Genomic DNA, 10,660 nt, shown 5'->3' with positions numbered 1-10,660 from the left:
CTTGGCTGCCACAGCATGAGGCTCCTACCCTGGCCAGGCGCCTGGGCCTTCTGACTAAAGAATGGGGGCAGGAGAGTCTGGCCCCTCTCTGGAGGGCAACAAGGCCACAGGCTCTGAGACCCAGGCTGGAGTGGGCTGCACTCCTGGTCTCCGCACCCACCAGCGGCTCTCAGAGAATGATGCTCACGCTCAGCCTCACGCACTGGTAAGGTAGGTAAGGAAGATGTGCCCATGGCTTTGAGAAGCCCAGGGCCCTGAGAACGTGTCCGTTGACCCAGCTTGTTAAAGGCAGACCCGGGTCTGCAGCAGGCTGCTGGGGCCCAGGTGCAGGGGCTGCCATCCCAGCCAGGGCTTTTCCCTGGCAAGGTCTGGGGAAACTTCCTCTCCACTCTCTCACAGAACACTTCAGACACCAGATGAGTGCGACTTTTCCCACAACGATGCAATCCATTTCTCTGGCAGATGCCGACTGCGTGTTCTATAATTTATTTATTTTGTTTGTTTGTTTGTTTTCATCCTCACTAGAAGATTTTTTTCTCCATTGATTTTCAGATAGAGTGGGAGAGAGAAATGGAGGGAGGGAGGAAGGAAGGGAGAGAGAGAAAGAGAATTAATGTGAGAGAGACACATTGATTGGTTGCCTCCCACACCACCCTGACCAGGGCAGGGATCGAACCGCAACTAAGGTACGTGCCTTTGACCAGAATCGAACCCTTGACTCTTCAGTCCGTGGGCCAGCCAATGCTCTGGCTGATGCTCTAACCGTTGAGCCAAACCGGCCAGGACTGGGTGTCCTATAATTTAACTAAACTCTGACACTACCTGGAGATAGCATCAGATCCCAGGTTAAGACTGCCTCCCACTTCAGAATGTAATTTGGTACAGCCGCTATGGAAACAGTATGGAGGGCACTCAAAAATGTTTGAATGGAGCTACCGTATGATCCAGCAATCCCACTTCTGGGCACTTGTCCAGAGGAAATTAAATCATTCTCTCAAAGAGATACCTGTATGCTCATATTCATTGCAGCATTACTCACAATAGCCAACATATAAAGTGCGGATGGAAAAGGGGCCACATAATAACCTGGCAAGTTCAGGGGAGGCCTGCCTGGGGCCCTTACAATCTCAGAGACCGAAAGTAACCACATAGGAAGGACTGAAAGTAAAATTTCCTAACTAAAAGTGAGTCGTGGCAGGTAGTCATGTCCTTTCTTAACAAAGGGCAATCTGTACCTTAACTGAACACTTCTATTGTCTTTTTGCATCTACACAACATATCTTTGGAATGTCAGACTAATTCTCTTTATCTAGACACCTCAGGGCACAACACTTCCACCTGAGCACAGACCATAGAACCCCTCATTGTTACCTTGTTTCTGCAGACCATCTCTATGTGCTGTAAATATTAACTGTTAACACCCATACTCACCAATGTGAAAGAAGTATGTGTCTCTCCCTGGCCAGTTTGGCTCAGCGGTAGAGTGTCAGCTCGCAGATCAATGAGTTGGGGGTTTGATTTCAGCTAAGGGCACATGCTTCGGTTGTGGTTCATCCCTGGCCCTGGTCAGGGTCCTGCAGGAGGCAACCAGTCGATGTGTCCCTCTCACACTGATGTTTCTCTCTCTCTATCTGAAGATAAATAGAAAAAAATCCTCGGGTGAGGATTTAAAAAAAAAGTATGTGTCTCTCCGTTTTACTCTTTATCCAATCTCCAAGACTTCCCTGCTTTGCTTTCTCCTGCCTCCCTAATCTACTACCATTAAATTTCATGTAACTCCCCCAGCTTTTTGTCTCCTCCTTTGCTTCTAATGTATAAAGTAAACTGCAAAACTGCCATTCTCTGGAGCATTTTCTCAATCTGTTGAGATTTTTCTTCCCAGTAATTGTCGTCAGTTTGGCTCAAATAAACTCATAAAAGTTTCTGCAGGTTTGAACATTTCTTTCTCCCTTTCTTTCTCCCTTTCTTTCTCTCTTTCTTTCTTTTAATATTCAATGATCTTTGAACCTTTTATTGGTCTCCTGCCCCTCCAAGGAGTACCCCACTTCTGCTGCCTTTAAAGCCTCAGAACTTTGGTGTCATTGACCTCAGACACTTTGCCAACCACAATCCTGCAGGTGGTGGTCTCTTGGATGGATTGTATGCAGTGGCTGTTGCCCAGGGCAACACCAAGATTTAAGTCCTCTCCTTCTTTCAGCGGGTGGTGGTAGGTGGCGATCTCAGCCTCCAGCTTGACCTCAATATTCATCAGGGCCTCATACTCCTGGGCCTGGTGCTGTTGCTCTGCCCAGGTCTGGGCCAGCTCTGCCTCCAGGTGCAACAGGATCCTGTTGAGCTGTTCCATCTGCATGGCATAGTGTGTCTCCACCTCCCCCAGGATATTCTCCAAACCTGCCTTCAGATTTCTCATGGAGTCCAGATCGATCTTCAAGGACAGGACTGTATGTCTCAGCTCCGTGAGTGTCATCACAGCTGCTTTATTTAAGATAGGTCTCAGCGGTCTGCGAGGTGACCACTGTGGTGCTCTCCTCAGTCTGCTGGAACAAGTACTAGTCTAGCTCCTCTTGGTTTTTCCAAGCCAGCTCATCATACTGGCTCCGGATGTCCACCATGATCTTGTTCAGGTCCTGAGATTTGGGAACATCCAACTCCACGGTCAACCCAGAGTTGGCAATCTGATTTTGTAGACCACTTACTTCCTCCTCATGGTTCTTCTTCCTGAAGAGCAGCTCCTCCTTGAGAGCCTCAATCTCTGTCTCCAGGTAACATTGGTGTCATCAAAGAGTTCTCAGAGTCCACTGATATCACTCTCCACAGACTGACACATGGCCAGCTTCATCTCATACTTGACTAAGAAGTCATTAGTAGCAAGATGGGCATTGTCAATTTGCAGAATGATGCAGGCATTGTCCACAGAACGTGCAAAGATCTGAGCCCTAAGGTCCTCCATGGTCTTGAAATAAAGCCCCTAGTCTCTGACCTGGGCTCCCTTCTTCTTCAGGAGTTCCTGGATTTTGATCTCCAGCCTCTGATTATCAGCCTCCAGGCTTCTCACTGCCTCCAGATAAGAGGCCAGGCGGTCATTCAGGCATTGCATAGTCTCCTTCTCGCTCTGGATGCTCCCTATGCCCATCAGATGCTGGCCACCACCGCAGCCAGGCCCCCAGCCCCCACTGGTGAAGTGGATCATGGAAATCCGGGAACCCAAGCCCCAGTACCTGTAGAGACCCTGGCCATGCTGTTGGCCAACTGGGCCTAGTGGCTGGGCAACAGCACGGAGCCCAGTGTCCAGTAGTTTGTGGAGAAGCTGGAGCATGTGCTGAAGATCATGTTGTTCCCGGAGGTGAGAGCTGAGACTCCGGTGTAAGCAGCACTCGGTTTAGACCTTTCTTATATCAACAGATGAATGAAGAACATATGATATATTTATACACGATGGTTATTATTCAGCCACGAGAAAGAAAGAGATTTTGCCATTTGCATCAACTTGGATTAAATAGAAGGGCTTTATGCTAAGTTAATAAGTCAGACAGAGAAAGACACATATCATTTACATATGACATCTAAAAAGCCAAACTCAAAGAAACAGAGAATAGAATAGTGGCTGGGGTGAGGGACATAGGAAGATGTTGGTCAAAGGGTACAAACTTCCAGTTACAAGATGAATAAGTTCAGGGAATCTAATGGACAGCATGGTGACCATAGTTAGCAATACTGTATTATATATTTGAAAGTTGCTAAGAGAGTAAATCTTAAATGTTCTAACCACAAAAAAAGAAGTTGTAATTATGTAATATAATGGAGGTGTTAGCTAGGGTGGTAATCATTTTGTAATCTGTAAATGCACCAAATCAGCACATGGACATCTTGAATGTATACAGTGCTATCTATATGTCAATTATATCTCAGTAAAGCAGGGAAAGAAAGACTGCCTCCTACCTCAGATGGCAATATCAACTGGCTAGAAACTACGGGTGCCCTCAACTCCTTCCTCAGTTCAATCACTTGCTAGAATGGCTCACAAACTTGGGGAAACATTGCCGACATTTACCAGGTTATTATAAAGGATGCAGATGAACAATCAGATGAAGGGGTGCAGAGGCCTCATCCAGAGGCTTCATAGGATCCCACACTAACTCACCTTTTAGCATAAGCTCCAGTCTGCTAGAAAGCGCTTGTTATGAATAACACTTCTATCACCTAGGAAATAACAAGAATTTGAGGAGCTCTGTGCCAGTAATGGGGACAAAGACTGTATATTACACACAAGGGAATGGACAGTCTTAATAAACTGGCTTTGAGCAATAAGGGAATCCATTGGTTCGTGTAACTGACCGGCTCCAGGGTGGCTAGCTTCAGGAATGGCTTAATCAGGGTTCAAACAATGTCTGCCTCTCAGCCCTGCCTCCTTCCAGGTGGGCTCCTGCCCTGGGTTGAAAGGGTGGCAGGAGGTTCGGATCTTGCTGACTTTCAGCAGGTCCAAGAATAATCTCTTCCTGGTTACTGGGGTCCTGAGATCAGCTTTGGTTACACCTGATAGGCTTATCTGCTCAGGTCAAAAGTGAGCTACAGGCTGAGAGGGAGGGAGGAGAGGCTCCCCAAGGGAGAATCTGCTGCCAGGAAAATGGAGAGTGCAGGCAGAGCACCAGGAGTCAGTGGAGACGCCCTCAGACGGTGCTGCCTACTTGTCTGCTCGACTGGTTGTCTGGTTCTCTGGGGCCCAGTGCCTAATTCTCTGCTTGTCTGGTTACCTGGTCGCCTGGTCAAAAGGGCCCCTCTGGGACTGGGGTGCTCTGGTTGAGGGAACCATCTTGCTTCCATCAGGCCCTGAAGCTGAAGAAGGAAAAGATACAACTTCTAGGCCCCTGGTTCCCAATGAACTGAGGATGAAGGGCCCCGTGGACATCTTTGGAAAAACATGAGGGAGGGCCCCCACTCCTCCTGTGGGCTCTGTCCAGGGAGCCAGGGGGTAGACCCCAGCCTGAGTTTCTGGACACTCGGCCCCTCACCTCACTGTCCTAGGGATTGGGGGCTACAAAGATAGATTTGAAGGTGCAACAGAGAACAAAGATCTTTGTACCGCTCAGAAGGAAATAGATACAAATTCGCATTGGGATAATTCTGGGAGAGTTTAATAAAGGGACTATTTACAAAGGTTTGGGCAGCATATCAGGAGATCTCAAGGGAAGAAGTAGTAGTAACATCTGGATTCTGTGACTGCCCCAGGCCCGGCAGGCCGAGGAGAGTAAGTTGTTAGCTAGGGGAATTGGAACCTGAAGGCAGAGAGGGTTGTATGAAGATCAGCTGCCTGACAAGAAGTTGTGACCTGGGACAAGTCTGCAGGAGGCTCCAGGAAGGAGCTGGGGGAATAAATGTCCTACCTCTTCCATTCCTCCCTCCTTCCAATTCCTTACTATGGTTCCCATTGGTCACACCCAAACAAAAGCCCGAGTGCAGGCAGCCCACTGGGACAGCCACATAGTCTCCCAGGCACAGAGTTGGGTGGAGACACCGGGACAGGGCCTGGAGAGAGCCCAGAGCAGCCCTGGACATGTGCAGTGTGTCTGCGGGGCTCTCCAGGGGCTGGGGCTGCTAAGCCCTAAATCCAAAGGTCTGGTGGTTGTCTGGGCAAGAGCAATGGTGCCTCAAGGGATCAGCCCTACATCCCAGAGCAGAGCAGACATGGCAAACACAGCCAGGGAGGCAAACGAGTAAAGCCCCACCAGGGTTGGCAGGCCAGAGAAGGCCCATGCCCTGCTCCGACTCCAGGAGCCTGGAGGGGAGGCCCGGTGAGAAAGGCCAGCTGAGCAGAGAACTCTGGCTTCAAGCATCTCTGAGACAATGGGTGTCCTGAGCTGAGTAAAGGACACTTTTTTTTTTTTTTTTTTATCCTCACCTGAGGACATTTTTCCATTTTTTGTTTAGGTAGAGTGGGAGGGAGAGAGAGGAACAGAGAGAGAGAGAGAAACATCGATGTGAAAGGACACATCGAGTGGCTGCCACCCGCACAACCGACCAGGGCCGGGGACAAACTGCAACCGAGGCACGCGCCCCTAGCGGGAACCGAACCCGGGTCTCTCAGGACCGCAGGCCGACGCTCTAACCACTGAACCAAACCGGCCAGGGCTCATTTTTTATTTTGTGTCCTAGCCCCTTCTCTGAGCAGCCCCAAGGCTCCTTCTTGGTGAGAAAAGGAGCTGACAAACTGCATCTTGCAGAGAGGGAAGGGCCACAGTCGGAGCCGGCTTCCTGCGGGTGCCACTGTGCAACCGCACAGAGCCCCACACTTGGCTTAATGCTCTGCTGTCACTGACTTGAAATTCCTCATGATTTTTGAATGAGAAACATCGCATTTCATTTGGCACAAAACTCCACAAATTATGTAGCTAGTCCTAACTATAGTTTGCTAACTTTTTCAAAGAGTGCCTGGGAAAGGGCAATGCTTACCCAGGAGGCTTCACGCACAGACAGGCTGGGGAGGGGCTATGCTTTTACAACCCCTCACATCAAGCCATGTAATGAATGCCGACTACACCCAGGGGCAGGGGCAGCCCATAGAAAAACGCAAAGACCAAGGGCAAAGCAACCCCAAGAGGCAGCCACAGAAAAGAGTGGGGTCCTGATGACAGAGGTTGTTGGACAGATCTGTGCCCCTGGCCCTTCAGGCTGCAGGCTGAGGGGCTGTGTCACCTCTAGGCCCCCAGCCTGAGAAGGTCCAACATCCACGAACCCACACCACAACAGCTATCCTGCCGAGGTGCCAGGGTTATCTGGCAGCCCCCAGTGGCTGGTGTCTTCTTACATCCTATGACACCAACTCAGGCGTGTTAGGTGTCTGAAAGGGGGTGGGCAGGAGCCAGCTTGAGTGGCCCAAGGGCAGGAGGGCAGGATGGTAGAGCAGGGTGCCACCAGGGAGCCGGGCCCCTTGGGCCTCCTCCATCCTACAGCCGCTGCCAAGTACGGCCACTCCTGCAGGTAAGGGGAGTCATCAAGACAGGCAAGAGAAGGACAAGTGCTAGGAAATGCCAACAGCAAATGTCTGGGGGCCAATTCTGTGCAGGACACTAACAAGGCCCTCCCAGCAATACCATGAGTTGACACTATTATTATCCCCATTAGACCATTTTATGGTCCTGGCATCACAGTGGATGCCAGCAGCCAGAAGAAGCCCCAAGTGGAGATGCAGGTGCTGGCAGCTGGAAGTCATGACACTGGGGAATAGGTTGGGTTCAGATGGCATCCACTGCACCTGGCTTGGAGTTGGCCTGTGCACCCTGACTGTACGTTGAGCTTGGCCATGCACAAGGGGAAGCAAAGCAGCCGCATAATGAGCACTGTTCACAAGATCCAAGGCTAGAATCCCTTTATAAAGAAGCTCTCTCTAATAACAGCCCTATGAGAAAAGTCTTGTTAATTGCCCCCATTTCACGGATGAGGATGCTGAGGCTCAGAACTATGTGTCTTGCCCAAGTCATACCCAGATGGGTCTGACTCCAGGGAAGATATAGAGAACTAGGGATATGTAAGATGTACGGGGCAGGAGATGCTGCTGGGCAGATGAAGGGCCTTTCGTGCAATAGGGAGCCGCCGAAGAATTCTAAATGAGTGACACAATTGGTTTGGGGGTTTCAGGAGGTTGCTCAAGCTGTGTGGAGGAACTGAGGGGAGCTTGGGGCAAGACTAGAGGCAGGAAGAGCAGGGGAGGTTTTCGCATTTGCAGGAGCTTTCAGTCAGCCCGTGCTCACCTCGCACTCCTGTGCTGCCCCCAAGTGGTACCTCCGAGAAATTGATTCCTTTCCCAACGGAGAGCTTGGAGCGGACATTTTCGTGGTTCCGAGTCTTGAGCTGCCTCAGAATCACCTGGAGGCTTTATTATCACAGCGATCCTAACTCAGTAGGTCTGGGGTGCCCAAGAATTTGCCTGTCTTGCAAGTTCCCAGGTGATGTTGACTGTCTGGAGACCACACTTTGAGAACCACAGGCTTAGTTGCCTTCAAGGGACCTCGCGTCAGGCTGACCCTGACCTTTGAAAGCTGCGACCTCAGAAAGGAGACACCAGAGGCAAGTGGGGGAGGCTTCTGAGGGTGCTAGGCTCCGAGAGCCACTAGGACTCAAAGGAGCCAACTTCCAGAGGAGTCAGCAGCTTCGGAACTTCCATGAAATTGCTGCCTCTTTTCCATGTCATTTCTAATAATAGGAAACATTTTTATCAGTGTTCTCAGCACTTTACACGTCTGAATTCAATGAGTTCTCTCCACAAGTCTGTGGAGTAAATTCTGTTATCCTCCTGTATGACATCGTATATCCCCCAAAATTAATACATGAAGTCCTAATCACCAATACCTCAGACTGTGACCACATGGGAGGGAGGGTCTTTAAAGAAGTAATTCCATTAAAATGGGGTCACTAGGGTAGGCCTAATCTAATAATAGGCCTTATAACAGGAGGAGATTAGAACCTAGGCAGGTATGGAGGAAAAACCCCGTGAAAACAGCCATCTACAAGCCAGGGGGAGAATTCAAGCCTGCCAACAACTTGATCTTGGACTTCATTCATCCAGAACTGAGAGAATCAACGTATGTTGCTTAAGCCATTCAGTAGGTGGTATTTTGTTATGGTGTCACTTGAAAACTAATATACCCGTTTTACAAATAAGAAAATTGAGGCACACAGAGATTAAGTAATATGCCTCGCTGATGCTTGAACCCAAGTATTCTGGCTTCAAGCCATGTTGTTTGTTTGTTTAGTCACCAAGCACTGTGTTCCTAATGATAAATGAGTCAGTCTTACCCTCTCCACACCTGCCTCCACCTCCCTGTGCCCCCCAGAGTGAGAGCTGCTTCATTTCTCCCTGGACTATTATGATGGTGACCTAGAACTCTTCTCTTCACCACACCCCTCCCACTCCAATCCCTGCCTCCTCACTGCAGCAAATCCCTCCACCAGGGATTTTTCTGTAGCCCAAATCCACTTTATCCCTCCTCTGCCTAAAGCCCTCAGTGGCTTCCCACTTCCTTGATATGAAACTTTCCTTTTTTTTTTTAATCTTCACCCAAGGATACTTTTACATTTATCTTCAGACAGAGTGGGAGGGGGAGAGAGAGAGACAGAGAGAAACATCGATGTGAGAGAGACACATTGATTGGTTGCCACTCGCACAACCCCAACCGGGACTGGGGTCGAACTGCAGCCAAGGCACTTGCCCTTGGCCAGAATCGAACCTGGGACTCCTTGGTCTTCAGGCCAACACTCTAACCACTGAGCCAAACCAGCCAGGGTGGTATGAAACTTTTCAAAGCCAGTTGCAGACATCACGACACATTCCTCAATACTGCAACACATGTCACCCCAGAAAAGCAGAATGAACCCCAACAATTAGCATAGCAAGCAGGGTATCTAGGTGATGACCACAACCACTCATTGCTTGCTTTGGATTGTTTTCTGGCTCTGCTGCCTTCTGGTTAACTTGCATTTTGATTGGTGCTGCTCTGGGCTGTGTCTGCTGTGTCCTACTGAGCACCGGGTATAGACTTTTACCAGCTGAAGTCGGAATTTTCAAGAGTTGTCATTTAAGGACAGGAGTGTGGAGTTGGGGCCCTCTTTAATGTGGCCCTGGCTCATGTGCCTTAGCCTGGACCTATCTATCTGTGCATCTCATCATATTGTGTGTCTCAGATTCCAGCATAAATCATGACTGATGCTAGACTCGAGGGCACAACAATTACCCTGTGGCCTTTGGGTGTGTGACCAATGTCCTGTGCTATTCAGGCCTGATGCTTGCTCATGTGGAAGAGAGCAGTCACCATTTGGCCTGCTAAGACCACACTCCTAAAAGTAGAAGGTTCACCATGACCCCATGAGCCCTCTGCTGCTGCTGCCAATGCGAAGGGTTGTAGGAAAAAGATACCATAACACCTCATGGCACAGACCCTTACCAAAAGTTTCCAAATGCTTTATCCCTGTCCCTCTTTTTTTTTTAATCCTCACCCAAGGACATTTTTTTATTTTTGTTTAGATAGAGTAGGAGGGAGAGCGAGAGAAACATCGACGTGAAAGGGACACATTGAGTGGCTGTCTTCCACATGACCCCAACCAGGGCTGGGGACGAATTGCAATCAAGGTACATGCCCTTGACCAGAATCAAACCCACGACTCATTGGTCTGCGAGCCAAACCAGTCAGGGCTATCTCTGTCCCTCTTAAAGGGCCAGAGGGCACCATGACTATTAGACAACTGTAGAAGGGACCAAATGGACTCTGGGATCAATTGAGTGCCGAGTCTTAGCAACACGCTAAAGAGCTACTCTGATCCCTGCTCAGGCTGGGGTGCCTTAGCCAACAAGGTGGCAATTGCCACAAAGGAGGCCCCTAATCCTGACAATGCTGATTTGAGGCTCTCTGGAGGAAGAAACATAAATATGAGAAGGGGTAAGAGGACCTGCCCTAAAATATAGTCAGTAACCACCTCCCCCACAAAATTCCTGGATACAGGGGGAGAAAAATAAACACAGAGGTCCACAATTTGGGCTGACCCAATTGGAAATCCAAAATTTGCTAATAGAATGTATACAACAAAGAGATAAAAGGGTGCCTATTGGCTTTTGTCCCTCTGCAACACCGGTTCTGAATCAACTTAACATCCGCTGAAATGCACCAGTTGG

At 49.3% G+C, this 10,660-nt stretch overlaps 1 pseudogene; it reads right to left on the bottom strand.

Annotated features, from left to right (window-relative positions):
• Positions 1 to 2,056: 2,056 nt before the first annotated feature.
• On the bottom strand, positions 2,057 to 3,330 carry LOC118618504 (annotated as a pseudogene).
• Positions 3,331 to 10,660: the final 7,330 nt, after the last annotated feature.

The sequence above is a fragment of the Molossus molossus genome, unplaced genomic scaffold, assembly GCF_014108415.1.
Source record: "Molossus molossus isolate mMolMol1 unplaced genomic scaffold, mMolMol1.p scaffold_m16_p_6, whole genome shotgun sequence".
Classification (NCBI taxonomy): Eukaryota; Metazoa; Chordata; class Mammalia; order Chiroptera; family Molossidae; genus Molossus; species Molossus molossus.
This window is presented reverse-complemented; position numbering and strand designations above follow the sequence as displayed.